At 44.0% G+C, this 16874-nt stretch overlaps 1 protein-coding gene across 1 annotated transcript in view; it reads right to left on the bottom strand.

The window, feature by feature from the left end:
* LOC126203548 (uncharacterized) overlaps positions 1–16874 on the bottom strand; it is a 255598-nt gene that overhangs the window by 201197 nt on the left and 37527 nt on the right. The window lies entirely within an intron of this gene.

The raw sequence follows: 16874 nt of genomic DNA on the forward strand, positions 1-16874 counted from the left end.
CATTTCACTGGGGTTGGTATTGGTGGGTGCAGAAGAAACCTGAGGTGGAAAGAGAGAGGGATAGCAGGGCACAGGTGGGGAATATGTTTATGTGCTGCCTGTGAGAGTGTGCAGGGGTGTAGTGGGGTCAGCATGATGGGTCACCAAGTGTAGTGCTGGGGAGGCGAGGGGGAAAGGGAGAGGAGAGAAGACGAAAGACTATGCAGATGTATGGGGGGATAGAGGGCATTTAGGTCAGAGAGGGAGCAGGGAAGCAGATAGAAGCATATGGTGAAACAGCACTAGCAATTTGAGGCCAGTGTGTTTATGGGAGTAAATGTTGCAGAGAGAGTTCTCACTTGTGCAGTTTAGGAAAGCTGGTGTTAGTGGGAATAACATAGAAGGCACAGTCTGTGAAGCAGTCACTGAAGTCAAGTATACCATGATGCACAGCATGCTTGGCAGTTGGGTAGTCCAGCTGTAAATTGGTCACAGTGGAGAAGTAGTAGTCACGTGGACAGAGAGTTTGTTATTGGTCCTGTCCATGTGGAATGCTGCACAGGGATTGCAGCTAAGTTGGTAGAATACACAGATCCATTCACAGGTTTCCCCACCTTTTGTGGGGTAGGACATTCCTGTGATAGGACTGGAGTAGGTAATAGTGGGAGGACGTATGTGACAAGTCTTGCATCTAGGTTTCTTACAGAGATATGAACTATGAGGCAAGGAGCTGGAGTAGGGTTGAAATAGAGACAGACAAGTATAATGTGTAGGTTGGATGGACAGTAAATACCACTGTGGGAAGGTTGGGTAGAATATTTCTCATTTCACAGCACAACAAGAGGTAGTCAAATCACGGCAGAGAACATGATTAAGTTGCTCAGTACTGGGTGCTACTGATTCGTGAGAGGGCACTCCTTTGTGGACAGTCAGTGGGTATGCGACTAGGGAGACAAGGATTGGGAGATTTGTTTCTGTACAATGTGTGGAGGGTAATGTTTGGCAGTGGAGACCTCAGTGAGACCGTTAGCATTTTTGGAGATGAACCATCCATCATTACAGATGGAATGACTACCAGTGATTAGGTGGTATCAAAGAGAACTCTTGGTGTGGAATGGGTGGTAGCTGTCAAAATGGAGGTACTGCTGATGGTTGGAACTTTGATGTGAACAGAGAGATTCATGCTGTCAGACTTGAGGCAGAGTTGACATCAAGGATGGTGGCTCAGTAGGTTGAGGACAACCTTGTGAAGATAATGAGAGAGGAGATGTTGATATCCTGGAAGAATATCATCACTAATTCTAAACCATGTGAGGAGTTCAGCATTTCAGGTAGCTAGGAAGGATTTCTCCAGATGCTACATGAATAGGTTAGTGAAAGATGGTACCATTTGGATGCCATGGTTGCACCACAGATTTAGTTGTAGGTGATGCCTTCAAAGAAGTAGTAATTGTGGGTGTGGATGTAGTTAGTCATGATGATTAGGAGAGAGGCTGTGGGTCTGAGTCAGGAATTGGGAGAAGCAGTGTTCAATGGTGTCATGTCCATGAACATTGGGGATGTTGGTGTAGAGGGAGGTGGCACTGACTGTGATGAATAGAGCACCAAATCACAAACAGACAAGATCGTTTGAGAGTCAATAGAGGAAATGGTTGGTTTATTTTATATAGGAGGGTAGGTTATGGATGATAGGCTGAAGGTTTGGACCTCAAGGGCAGAGACTCTATATGGCCTGACCATCAAATTACCTGTCTCCAGCTGCAACTCATCCTTCTACAATAACTTTTATTTACCCAAGTGCTGTAAGTAGCTATCCTTCACCAACCCTATCCTGTATGATCATATAAACCAGGCTCATGTCTTATTGCACTATTTCTGCTGCATTCACAAAATCCAGAATTCCTGCATCCCATTTCCTAGATTGATACGCTTGTCCTCCAGGAACTATAGCTGCACATACAACACCATTTCAAAAAACTGTCGAACTATTCAATTCATACTCCCACTTTGGACTAACACTATCCACCAACACCACCGCCACAAGAGCCTCCACCAAACTTTGCCCATGGCCTGTCATAGCCCAAACTTTGCCCATGGCCTGTCATATCCACCAAATCCTGCACTGCATACCTACTACTTCTGCTGGGAAACTCTTACAGAACCCAGAGCCTAAACAGACCTCCAAGGCCTCAGTCCCTCAGAAGAATAAGTCTTTTCTGAAGGCCTCAATTTTTGTCCCACTCCAAAATTCATTCACATGAGCTTGTTAAAGACCTTCTCTCCTTCTTACAGACACTACCATGGAAACACTTTTTCACCACAAATCCTACCAAATAGATTTGATGCAAAACCAAAACTGAACCCTGTCTTACTCATTTGACTCCTTCATCTAACCATGATCCACCCCTACTCCCACTGAAACATCGGCTGTTAACTTTCCAGAATTTCCTAACATCAAACCATGCCTCACCATCATTTAGAAAATTCCTCAACATAGACTCCAGCCTCACATCTGCAGAAAGAACTGCAGTCCACCATCTAAAAACTCATACTGATCTTATAATCCTACTGTTGACAAAGGTTCCAACACTGCAGTTATCAACTGGAGGAATTACTTGGCTGACAGGCTCCATCAGATCCCAGACATGGACACCTGTAAACTCTGCCACAGTGAACCCATTCCAGAAATCCAGAATGACCTTCAGTTATTCCTCAAATCCCTAGATCTGTCCTAGAACCTCTCCCCCGAGTCTGTCCCCCTCATCAGCTTTACTGCTCTCCGCACTCCTACATTCTACATGCTTCCTCTCTATTGTGGCTGGATACTGTAGCCAAATAGAGCAAACACTTGTTGCTGTGGGCCAACATCTTCAGCATACTACCTGTAACCTACCTTCCTATATAAAAGACAGTACCCATTTCCTATACTGACTCTTCACAGTTTCTGTTGTTTTACCATCCACTGCCCTGCTTATCAGTGATGTTGCCACTGCCTTCTACATTAACATGCCCAATGCCCATGACTTTGTCATCATAGAACACTACATCTCCCAACTCTCAAATGACTCCAGACCGTCAACTTACTTGCTTGTCACCATAAACAACTACATCCTAATCGGTAATTACTTCTCTATTAAAGGCATCACCTAGAAACAAATCTGTGATACAGCCATAGGCACCTGCATGGCATCTCACATGCCATCCTACTCATAGATCATCTAGAGGAATCATTCATAGACACCCAGTACCCAATACCCTGCAGCTAATTGATGATGTCATGGTCAGGACTGAGGGTAAGGCCAGCCTGTCCATATTCCTTCAGAACCTCAACACCTCCTCTCCCATTTTCTTCACATGGTCATCCTCAGCTCAACAAGTCACCTTCCCAAATGTCAATCTCAATGTCCCAGAAGACTCCATCCATATGTCCATCCACATCAAACCTGCCAGTGACCAACAGTACTCCATACCAACAAGTCCCTTACATACAGCCTAGACCTTCACAGTCATTGCATCTGCACTGATGAGCAGTTCAACTCTAAAATTCCAATGGACTCACTGAAACCTTCTAAGACCAAAATTACCCTCCGAACCTTGCCTAGAAGCAGTCCTCCCATGCCTTGCCACTTCAGTAACCTATCATCCTACATATATCCACTGATGCACCACAAAGGAACATCCCCATTGTGACTCAGTACTACCCAGGACTGGAGCTACTTAATCATGTTCAGTGCCTGAGTTTACTGTACATGTTGTCATGCCCACCACACCCTTCCACAAAGGTATTCGATTATCCTCACAAAGGTACTCCGCTGTCCAACCAACCTACACACTATACTTGTCTGCCTTTACTATAATCCCATTCCCAGAACCTTGAATCATTTCCCTGTAAATGACCTCAATGCAAGATATGTCACTTACATCCTTTTACTAGCATCTCCTCCAGTCCTGTCATAGGCATTTCCCACACTATCAAGTAAGGTCACCTGTGAAAGCATTTGTATGGTCTACTAACTTAGCTGTAGCCAACGGCCTTGCCACAGTGGTAATACTGGTTCCCATCAGATCAACGAAGTTAAGTGCTGTCTGGCTGGGCTAGCACTTGGATGGGTGACCATCTGGTCTGCTAAGTGCTGTTGGCAAGTGGAGTGCACTCAGCCCTGATGAGGCAAACTGGGGAGCTATTTGCCGGCCGCTGTGGCCAAGCAGTTCTAGGCACTTCAGTCCGGAACGCACTGCTCCTACGGTCGCAGGATCAAATCCTGCCTCGGGCATGAATGTGTGTGATGTCCTTAGGTTAGTTAGGTTTAAGTAGTTCTAAGTCTAGGGGACTGATGATCTCAGATGTCAGAAGTCCCATAGTGCTTAGAACCATTTGAACCATTTTTGGGAGCTACTTGACTGAGAAGTTGTAGCTCTGGTCTCGTAAATTGACATACGGCCCTAAGAGTCATGTGCTGACTACATGACCCTCCATATCTGCATCCAGTGATGCCTGTGGCCTGAGGATGAATTGTCGGCTAGTCAGTACTGTTGGGCCTTCTATATTGGCAGTAAAGCGATTACTTCAGATAATTTAATTGTACTTCCAACTACATTCTTCATCTGCTGTTCTCACACAATACTTTGAGCTAAAGACATATGTAACTTTAGACAGAATAATATAAGTTGTTCATAATAAATTTTGCACTTATCCACGCTGAGAACTGCTACCCACAGTGATATATTTATTTATTATCTACATTTTTTCTTTGATCTCATTGTGAGTTCACGCCAATTTTAGTGAATTTTCAGGTTTCGCTATCGTTGACTCCCTCACGTTATATCTTATTTCCCCCCTTTGCATCAGTTTCATCCTTCTCGCAATTTTTCCCATGTATTTGGGTGTATTTTTGCGAATTTTTCCAGACATTATTCTACGTTATTTGCATAATTTTTCACGTTTTTCCCACCAGCATGGATTTTTACTCCTTTCATCTGCGTCAATACAGTAAAGTTTCCTTATCCCTAGCCAGAAGCCAGTCCCACATACTGTTCCTGTGATGTTGCTTGGCTCATGGAATCCCGCCAATTGCTTACCATCAAAATAACCATCTCTAGCTGCCACTCCTCCGTCCACAATGACCTCCATCTGTTCAGATTCCACCAACCTTTAGCCCTCACCAACATAGTCATGCCAAACGACATCAAGCAAGCCCAAACCTCCATGCTGTCCTTCTCTACATCCACAAAATTCTCCTGCTATGCAATCCCAAATTCCTGTAACCCGTAACACACACTGGAACACTCACCTTCCACGAACTAGAGCAACATGTACAATGCCACCTCAAAAAACTCTCCAGCGCCTGCTCACTTCCTACTCCCACCTTGGAGTACCACTGTGCGCCACCTCTACAACAACCTCCAAACTCCCCCATGTCCCCTCATAGCTGACAAACCCTGTCTCACAGACTTACTACATTTACCCCACCCTCCAAAACTCCCTCCCATCACCACACAGAATCCAGAACATAAACAGACCTGAAACACAGTCGTGAACCTTTCCTCCAGAAGCCTTAGCCCCACAGCAATATCAGTCCTTTCCAAAGGCTTCACATTTTGCCCCACTCCCAAATTCTATCATGCAGGTCTTATTAAAGATCTTCTCTCCTTCTCCTAGTCCCTACAGTGGAAACACTTTTTTGCCACCAATGAGACTCAACCAAAAATCAATGTTAAACCCTGCCTGACTCAGTTCAATCCTCCATCCAACTGTGATCCACACCCACTGCCTCCAAATCACCCCCTGTTAACTTTCCAGAATTTCTTAACCTTGAACTTTGCATTACCAACACTATCAAAATCCCTCAACATGCAAACTAACCTTGCATCCACAGAAGGAACTGCAGTTCACCATCTAAAAACTGATCCCAACCTTGTAATCCTACATGTGGACTAAGGCTGCACCACCGTTGTTTTGAACTGCAAGGATTACCTATCAGAAGGACTCTGCCAGCTGTCAGATACATCCACCTACAAAGCTTGGCACAATGACCCCATTCCAGAAAACCAGCAGAATTACCAGTCATTCCTCAAATCCTTAGGCCCATCCCAGAACCTCTCCTCAGAGGCCCTCTCTGCTCACTCCTACCACTCCCCATTCTCCTACCTTCTACATGCTTCCTAAAGTCCATATACCAAACCAACCAGGATGCCCCATTGTGACCAGTTACTGTGCCCCCCTGAAAGAATCTCTGCTCTCATAGACCAACAGCTTCAACCTATTACACAGAACCTACCCTCCTATGTAAAAGATACCAATCATTTCCCCCACCAACTCTCCACAGTTCCTGTCCCTTTACCACATGATGTCCTGCTCATCACTATTGATGCCACCTCCCTGGACACTAACATTCTTAATGTCCATGGCCTTACCACTATTGAACACCACCTTTCCCCAACACCCGATGGATTCTAAACAAACAACCTCCTTCCTTGTTGCCATGACCAACTACATCCTCACCCGCAATTACTTCTCCTTTGAAGGCATTATCTACAAACAAATCAGGGGAACAGCTATGGGCACCCACATGACACCATTCTATGGCTACCTATTTATGTACCATATAGAGCAGGGCTTCACAACATACGTGCTCGCGGAGCAAGCTGTGAGCAGCAAGGTGCGAGCACGGAGCAGCGCAAGCACGCTACCCCCACTACCGGACCAGAGCGGAGAGTGGGGAGAGTCACGTGGGGCACACAACAGCTGCCACCAGTCAATGAAAATCCACGGCCACCTGCAGGGATATCACTCACAAATTATTACTGCGACAAATGAAACAAATAAAGGAGAATGTACAAGTGCCACATAATTTTATTAGCTTAGTGTATGCCTCTACATTCGTATCAATTTGTGAACTGTTACACAATAAAAGGTGTCACTGAAGTGTGGGATTCTCAGTTATCCTGTACTTTTTGCCCTTTACAATTGCGTCTATGTTCGGAGTAATTGTTCTTGTGCATTGTAGGCGCAGCGTGCAGTTTAAATTTCGATCAGACAATGCGTTTCTCAGGCGCGTCTTGTTACATTTCATTGCAGAGAACAGTTGTTCACAAACATATGTGGAACCGAACATTGATATTATTGTAGCCACCAGTTTGTGCAAATGAGGAAATCTATCCTGAGGGAAGTGTCTGTAGAATTCCAAAATGTTTTTCTTGTTCTGAAATCTGTCTCTATATTCTCTGTCACACTGCAGGTCAATAATTTCTAGTTGCAGCTCAGGACGAATCTCTTCAATATTCGCCGAATATGGAGAGGAGAACAGATCAAAATCACTGTCTAGTGCTGTCAGATCTTGAAAGCGTTGATCAAATTCTTCCTTAAGGGCAACTAAACTATCTGAATAACGTTCACAGTCTTTGTGAACATCTTGGATGGATGATAATTTAGGAAAATGAGCTAGATTTCCTGTTTCCAGCTGACTCACCCAAAGTGTCAATTTCATTTTAAAAGCTTCGATCTATGAAATGAGTAATTAGCAGATCTTTACCTTGTAGTGAAATGTTCAAAGCATTGAGATGGCTACTTAAATCTGCTAAGAACGCGAGATCACATTTCCATGCAGGCTCTTTCAATTCAGGAACACTCATGTTATTTATTTCCATGAACATATTTATCTCATCTAATAGGCAAAACAATTGATTTAATAATTCGTTAGGACTAAGCCAGCGGACCTCGCTGTAATAAGGCATAGCTTTTAAATTGCCTGTGTTGTAGCCCATGCTTTCTTATATAATTGGTTGTACGAACAACAACACTCATCACATTTTTTATAGTGATACTCTTTGCACATAAGTTTTCCTGGTGGATCACACAGTGAACGCCCCTTATTTCAATCGGCACGGTCAGTTTTTGCATTTTCTCCTTCAACAGCGCAACGAAACCTGATTTTTTCCCTGTCATCGCTGGTGCACCGTCTGTAGACACTGAAACTAAAGAATTCCAGGACAATCCTATATTTTCAACACTTTCTTCAACACTACTTAAAATATCACCTCCGGTTGTAGTGTTCTTCATGGCTACTACATCGAGGAGCTCCTCCCTCACTTGAAGATCTCTATTAACACCTCTAATAAATATGGCAATCTGCACTGTTCCAGTGATATCAACACTTTCGTCCAGAGCTAGAGAATAAGCCATAAAATCTTTACAGATATTTGTAAGCTGGCTCTGGATGTCGTCTGCCATGTCCTGTATGCGACGCATAATGGTCATGTTAGATAATGGCACAATCCGAAACTGTTCAACTTGAGATGGACACAAATGTTCCGCTGCAACTACCAAACATTCTTTTATTAAATCCCCATCAGTGAAGAGGTGCAGGGATTTTGCTAAAAGCAAAGCAATTTTGTAGCTCACTCTGAGAGCTGCCTCAGTTGATTTTTCTTCGTCATCCAGATCTTCTTCGGATAGCTTCCTTTTAAGTTTAATAACTTCCTGTGCACGATCTGGTCCATCACATTTTCCACTTCCGTAGTCTTTCGCGAGGTGTGACATATAATGTTGCTGCAAATTAAATTTCCTAAAAGAGTTCAGCGTTTTGTGACATACTAAACATTTTGCAACACCATCTTTTTCTGTAAACAGATACAATTCCTCCAAATGGGGGTTGGACTGTGAAAGCATGGTTGGGTTTACACAACGGCGACTTGACATGATTCTTAACCATCGAAGTGACTGTTAGAGCTGATCGTAGTACTTTAAACGTTACACAGTCGGTGCGAATTCAATAGGCATGCTGCGGCCCTATTCAAACGTGCGCGCGCATTTCCCCTCCCTCCCTACTCCGCGACCTTGCACCTGCTCGCGAGCACATGCCTGAGCAGACACGAGTACTCGCGCTCAAAACCGTCCAGTTGTTAAGCCCTGATCTAGAGGAATCCTTCTTAAACACCCAGAATCCTAAACCCCTCACCTAGTTAAAATTCACTGATGACATCTTTGCAATCTGGAACAAGGGTGAGGACACCCCATCCACATTCTCCCCTAACCTCAACAGCTTCTTCCCTATTTGCTTTACCTGGTCCTACTGAACCCAGCAAGCCACCTTCCTAGATGTTGACCTTCACCTCAAAGATGGCTACATCAGTATCTCTGTCCACATCAAACCTACTAACCACCAGCAATAGCTCCACGCTGACACATGTTCCACACCAAGAAGTCCCTTCCATAAATCCTAGCCACCCGTGGTCATTGCATCTGCAGTGACGAGCAGACTCTCTCGAAATATACCGAGGGTCTCACTGAAGCCTTTATAGACCATAATTATCCTCCCAACCGTATACAAAAATAAATCTCCCATGCCTTACCTTTCCCGTCTCTCACCCCCCCCCCCCCCAAAGTCTCACCGTCTGGTCACAGAGGGGGAGCATTTCCCTCATAGCTCAGTACCATCCAGGACTGGAGCAACTGAATTACATTCTCCGTCATGGTTTCAATTACCTCTCATCATGCCCTGAAATGAGAAATAGCCCACCAGTCACAAACATCACCCGTCCTATCAAAGGCAGCCTACCTGTGAAACCAGTTATGTGATCTACAAGCTAAGCTGCAACCACTATGCTGCATTCTATGTGGGCAAGACAACCAACAAGCTGTTTGTTCATATTAATCACCACTGACAAACTGTGGCGAAGATACATGTGGACCCCCTTTTGCTGAGCACGCTGCCCAATACGACATCCTTCATTTCAGTCACTGCTTCACAGCCTGTGCCACAAGGATCCTTCCCACCAACACCGCCTTTTCTGAATTGTGCAGGTGGGAACTTTGCGTGTGATATATCCTATGTTCCCGTAACCCTCCTCGCCTCAACCTGCGTTAGTCAATGTCCTCATCCATCCAGCCCCTTCCCTGTTTCCATTCCAGCATTACACAGGCTCTCATTCCACCATCGCACCCCATCTTTTAACTTCTCTCCTTTCCTGCACCCCCCCCCCCCCCCCGCCACCTACCCCCCAAGATCTTCCCTGCCCTCTGTCTAACCTCCTGACTGCATATAGCTGCCCTACCCTCTCTCTCCACCTCGTCCCTGCATGCTCCCCAGCAGCACTTCACTGTCCCCCACCCCAATGTACTATCCCTCCCCCACCATTCTCCTCCTTACCCCCACCCAATTGCCACTCCCATCATGCACTGGTGCTGCTACTCACAGTGTGGCTTCAGTTGCCAGTGACTGCAGTCGTGTGTGTGTGTGTGTGTGTGTGTGTGTGTGTGTGTGTGTGTGTATGGGCGCGAGCGCGCGCGCGCATGCGGACGCGCGCGTGCCTATGAGCGCCTGTTGCCTATTTTTGACTGGCCAAAAGCTTTATTTGTGACAGTCTTTTTGTTGTGCCTGTCTGTGTCTCAGCATCTCCGCTACATGGTGAGTGGCAACTTTCCTTTTCATAATATTTTAAACTATACGAGAGGGATATATTCAATATAGTGCTTGGCTCACTGAAAAGACAGCTGTACAACCTTTTGGCAGATAAGGGCCACGATTCCATTGAATATATATATATATATATATATATATATTACCGAACGAAAGCGCTGGCAGGTCGATAGACACACAAACAAACACAAACACACACACAAAATTCAAGCTTTCGCAACAAACTGTTGCCTCATGAGGAAAGAGGGGAAGGAGAGGGAAAGACGAAAGGATGTGGGTTTTAAGGGAGAGGGTAAGGAGTCATTCCAATCCCGGGAGCGGAAAGACTTACCTTAGGGGGAAAAAAGGACATTCCCACGTGGAATGTTTCCCTCTATTATATATACCAAATGAAAGTGCTGGCAGGTCGACAGACACACAAACAAACACAAACATACACACAGAATTCAAGCTTTCGCAACAAACTGTTGCCTCATCAGGAAAGAGGGAAGGAGAGGGAAAGACGAAAGGATGTGTGTTTTAAGGGAGAGGGTAAGGAGTCATTCCAATCCCGGGAGCGGAAAGACTTACCTTAGGGAGAAAAAAGGACGGGTATACATTCGCACACACACACATATCCATCCACACATATACAGACACAAGCAGACATATTTAAAGACAAAGAGTTTGGGCAGAGATGTCAGTCGAGGCAGAAGTGCAGAGGCAAAGATGTTGAATGACAGGTGAGGTATGAGTGGCGGCAACTTGAAATTAGCGGAGATTGAGGCCTGGTGGATAACGGGAAGAGAGGATATATTGAAGAGCAAGTTCCCATCTTCAGAGTTCGGATAGGTTGGTGTTAGTGGGAAGTATCCAGATAACCCGGACGGTGTAACACTGTGCCAAGATGTGCTGGCCGTGCACCAAGGCATGTTTAGCCACAGGGTGATCCTCATTACCAACAAACACCGTCTGCCTGTGTCCATTCATGCGAATGGACAGTTTGTTGCTGGTCATTCCCACATAGAATGCGTCACAGTGTAGGCAGGTCAGTTGGTAGATCACGTGGGTGCTTTCACACGTGGCTCTGCCTTTGATCGTGTACACCTTCCGGGTTACAGGACTGGAGTAGGTGGTGGTGGGAGGGTGCATGGGACAGGTTTTACACCGGGGGCGGTTACAAGGGTAGGAGCCAGAGGGTAGGGAAGGTGGTTTGGGGATTTCATTGGGATGAACTAAGAGGTTACGAAGGTTAGGTGGACGGTGGAAAGACACTCTTGGTGGAGTGGGGAGGATTTCATGAAGGATGGATCTCATTTCAGGGCAGGATTTGAGGAAGTCCGCCCTGAAATGAGATCCATCCTTCAGGAAATCCTCCCCACTCCACCAAGAGTGTCTTTCCGCCGTCCACCTAACCTTCGTAACCTCTTAGTTCATCCCTATGAAATCCCCAAACCACCTTCCCTACCCTCTGGCTCCTACCCTTGTAACCGTCCCCGGTGTAAAACCTGTCCCATGCACCCTCCCACCACCACCTACTCCAGTCCTGTAACCCGGAAGGTGTACACAATCAAAGGCAGAGCCACGTGTGAAAGCACCCACGTGATTTACCAACTGACCTGCCTAAACTGTGACGCATTCTATGTGGGAATGACCAGCAACAAACTGTCCATTCGCATGAATGTACACAGGCAGACAGGGTTTGTTGGTAATGAGGATCACCCTGTGGCTAAACATGCCTTGGTGCACGGCCAGCACATCTTGGCACAGTGTTACACCGTCCGGGTTATCTGGATACTTCCCACTAACACCAACCTATCCGAACTCCGAAGATGGGAACTTGCTCTTCAATATATCCTCTCTTCCCGTTATCCACCAGGCCTCAATCTCCGCTAATTTCAAGTTGCCGCCACTCATACCTCACCTGTCATTCAACATCTTTGCCTCTGCACTTCTGCCTCGACTGACATCTCCGCCCAAACTCTTTGTCTTTAAATATGTCTGCTTGTGTCTGTATATGTGTGGATGGATATGTGTGTGTGTGTGTGCGAATGTATACCCGTCCTTTTTTCCCCCTAAGGTAAGTCTTTCCGCTCCCGGGATTGGAATGACTCCTTACCCTCTCCCTTAAAACACACATCCTTTCGTCTTTCCCTCTCCTTCCCTCTTTCCTGATGAGGCAACAGTTTGTTGCGAAAGCTTGAATTCTGTGTGAATGTTTGTGTGTCTGTCGACCTGCCAGCACGTTCATTTGGTAAGTCACATCATCTTTGTTTCGAAAGCGCTGGCAGGTCGATAGACACACAAACAAACTCAAACACACACACAAAATTCAAGCTTTCGCAACAAACTGTTGCCTCATCAGGAAAGAGGGGAAGGAGAGGGAAAGACGAAAGGATGTGGGTTTTAAGGGAGAGGGTAAGGAGTCATTCCAATCCCGGGAGCGGAAAGACTTACCTTAGGGGGAAAAAGGAGGAGGTATACACTCACACACACACACATTTCCATCCACACATATGCAGACACAAGCAGACATATTTAAAGTTTGGGCAGAGATCAATGTCTGCTTGTGTCTGTATATGTGTGGATGGAAATGTGTGTGTGTGTGCGAGTGTATACCTCCTCCTTTTTCCCCCTAAGGTAAGTCTTTCCGCTCCCAGGATTGGAATGACTCCTTACCCTCTCCCTTAAAACCCACATCCTTTCGTCTTTCCCTCTCCTTCCCCTCTTTCCTCATGAGGCAACAGTTTGTTGCGAAAGCTTGAATTTTGTGTGTGTGTTTGTGTTTGTTTGTGTGTCTATCGACCGGCCAGCGCTTTCGTTCGGTGAGTCACATCATCTCTGTTTTTAGATATATATTTTTCCCACGTGGAATTTAAAAATGATATTGCAGTTGCCATAACAATAATGCCTGTAAAAAATTTGGAGCTTTTCAGGAACTTTTTTTTATGTTGTTATTTTTCATTGTAATTTTTATTTACTCCAGCGTAATAAAATATTGTATAAATGGCATTACAGTAACTCAAATAAAGAGAAGTCAAAATTTTCAGTCCATTGTATTTTCTTACATCTATTTAATTTTTTATAAAAAACGGCACTTGAGATCATTTTTGACCCATCTCCTGTGTAAAACATGAGGATTGGAACATTGTACGTACTGATACAAATGAATTACATTTACATTTACTGATTAAGATAAAACTTAGAGCTAATTGGAATTTACATCTCTAACTCCAAATATTCTGATAAATTGCTGAAGGGATAACTAAAAAGGTACTCTTTTAATTTAGTTCTGAATATTTTGCTATTTCCTATATCCAGCCTGATTTCGGTCAACAACTGTTTAAGAATTTTTGCGTGAGTATATAACACTCCTTTCTGAAATCCACACATAGATATACAGTGTACTTGGAAATTATTTTTACTTCTAGCATTTTGATTGTGAATTTCACTTATTATTCACCTAAAATACAAAATATGTAGTAAATGTATTGGAATGTAAGGTGTGAAAAGCCTAGGGTTTTTATTGGTAGTAATAGAAATTTAATTGCTGAGGTATGTGATGGCCAACCATTTTGTCTCCTTGTAACACAGTTTTCCCAATCCAGCATCTCAAAACATAAACAAACAAACACCATCCGAATAGGCCTTGAAGGCTTCAGCCCCTAGGCATTACAGGATGTGGATACAGAAGGGCAAAGTGGTCAGCACACCATTCTCCTGGCCTTTGTCAGTTTTTGTGAGTGGTGCTGCTACTTTTCAACCAAGTAGCTCCTCAATTGGCCTCAAAAGGGTTGAGTGCAATCTCCTTACCAACAGCACTCAGCAGACCTGGATGGTGGCACATCCAAGTGCTAGCCAAGCCTGTCAGCGTTTAACTTTGGTGATCTGATGGGAATTGGTATTACCACTGTGGCGAGGCCATTGTTGAAACATGCCCTGAAATGTTTTATATGGGAAGAATACATCAAAAGAAAGACCCCATCTAAAACTTAGCTGTTAAGATATGCAGCAAGTATTTTTTTTAAAAAATAGTGAAAATTGCCAATTTTGTAACTTACCAGGTGACTGGATAAATGTACATTCCCATAGGAGCTGTAGTAGCAGACTGTGCATAGGCAACATAGCAGACTGTGCATAGGCAACATGACAGACACATATCCATGGCTGACGGCTCATCGATAAACAATAAAATGACTCAGGGTGATTATAATTTGTAAAGTGAATTTCTGTTTATGTTGATATTTTCCCAAAAACAATTGTCTGCAGTTACTATTCACTCAAATTTACAACTCATTCAATTTAATCAATAACTTCTGCATGATCTTTCACTGATGGAATCAATGCCTGTTTGTATTGTGAGATATTGTGAAATTTTGAACATTCTTGAGTGCCGCAATAAACGCGACTCTTATCATCAATTGTAGGCTTAAACTTAACTGCGCTTTTAAAATTTTTGAGACCAGTAGGCTTAGCCTCATTCACAACAATCACTCTCTAATTTCATCATATAATTATGTGAGAAATATGTTTTTTTTTTAGAATTTTCAGATGCTTATAAAACAACATTTTCGTTAAGTTTCCGGTATGAGTGTTTTGGATGTGTAGCTTATTTCATAGAAGATCAGTGTTTATGGTTCACAATTAATGCCCAAAAATACACTGCCCCTGAATTTCGTTGCTTATCAATGCAAATAAACATGTGATTTTGAGAATTTTCGGAAGCTGGCATTGTCCTCTGCATAATTATGAGTAATTTGTAGTAAATCGGCATTTGCGATATAGTTACTATAGCAGATATTCTAACTAATATATTGTGTTACATCTAGTTTTCCCTTAAAGAAGAGTAGCCCTATATATTATCTATACTAGTTGTAAATTCACTCTGTTTTCGAGTTGGCTAACAACTGTAATTAACCTAAAAATGTTTCGGAAAACTGGTAATTTTTACTCATTTTGTGGAAGGTAATTTTAGGGCACTATCAACTTTTTAGCTCAACAGATTAAAAGATAATCAGTGGGCTTAATTTACAGTTATTTGTCCACAGCCCTGTAACACGCTGCACCAGCCATATGGAGCCCCACTGGGAATGCTGTTTTCAAACATGGGATGAGTTGGTTGACATTTGTAAGCAGCTGGTAATTGCCTTGACTATTGTCAAATCATTGGCAGCTGCAGGAAGAGCTCCTGAGAGGTGTTTACCTGTGATATAGGTACAAGAGGTATGTTAAGTACTATCCTCTCCTGTGACTCCTGTCTCCTCTGCAGAAACTAAAGGATCTGTCATTGCTCGTCCACTTGACTGTGAGTGGCATGTCAATGGTAGATCTATGCATCCTGTACAGAGTGGATGGAGACCAGGAAGGACTCAGGATTTTGTACTGATCCCCCTAACCAACAAGACTGATGTGATGTCTTTCACTGAAACTGCATCAGTGACATCTACTTCCCCTGTTTCGAGGAAACTTGTTTTACCTGGTGTCAAGAGGAGACAAACACAAAAGGGTAGGTACGTATTGAATGTCGGCAGTTCAACATATGGCAAATTATGGTAGCCCTTAGGGCAATGGCAGCAAGGAACAGGAAAGGATGCCATTTGCACTCAGAGTATATACCTGGAGGCTTCAATCAACATGTTGAAGAGGCTATTCCAGCAGCTATTGAGGGAACAAGGTGCAAGCAACTGCAGATTGTGACGCATGTTGGAACAAATGGTGCCTATTGTCTTGCCTCTGAGGTCACACTGAGGTCACAGTTGCAGCAACTGGCAGAAAAGGTTGAGAAGACCAGCTTCGTGCATGGAGTTTCAAAAAAGCACACAATTTGCAGCATGGTTCCCAGAACTGACTGTGGCCCTTTGGTTCTCAGGCAAATGGAAGGACTGAACCAGAGGCTTCAAAGGTTCTGTGACAAGCTAGGCTTGTCACAGAACTGAAGTTGTACCATAGGTTTAAGAACTGCAGGGCCCCACTAAATGGGCCACAAGTGCTACACGTCAGAGGCTACAACTCAGGTAGAAAAATTAGATTAGATGACTGTACACAGTCCAGATAATGACAGCTGTAAGAAACCCAGAAGTATCAGTTTAAGATTGAGAGACATGTCTCCCACAGGTGACAGTATTAAAATTGCAATGTTAAACTGCTAAAGGATTCACAACAAAGTGCCAGACTTTGGAAGAGCTCCTGAAAGCAGTGAAGCACATACAATATTAGGTACAGAAAGCTCATTGAAATCTGAAACTGATAGTAGTGAGATTTTCGGTGAAAATTTAAGTGTGTATTGAAAGGATAGGCAAATGGAAAATGGAGGTGGTGTATTTGTTGCAGTAGACAAGGAACTCAAAGCCACCAAGGTAGAAATTGAAGCTGCATGTGAGAGTGTTTGGGCAAGACTTAGTACCATGCGTGGGCATAAAATGATAATTGGATTCTTCTCTCACCAAGACTCGTCTCCTGATGTAGCCAAAAACTTTTTAGAAAACCTCATTTTACTTG

The sequence above is a fragment of the Schistocerca nitens genome, chromosome 9 (assembly GCF_023898315.1).
Source record: "Schistocerca nitens isolate TAMUIC-IGC-003100 chromosome 9, iqSchNite1.1, whole genome shotgun sequence".
NCBI lineage: Eukaryota > Metazoa > Arthropoda > Insecta > Orthoptera > Acrididae > Schistocerca > Schistocerca nitens.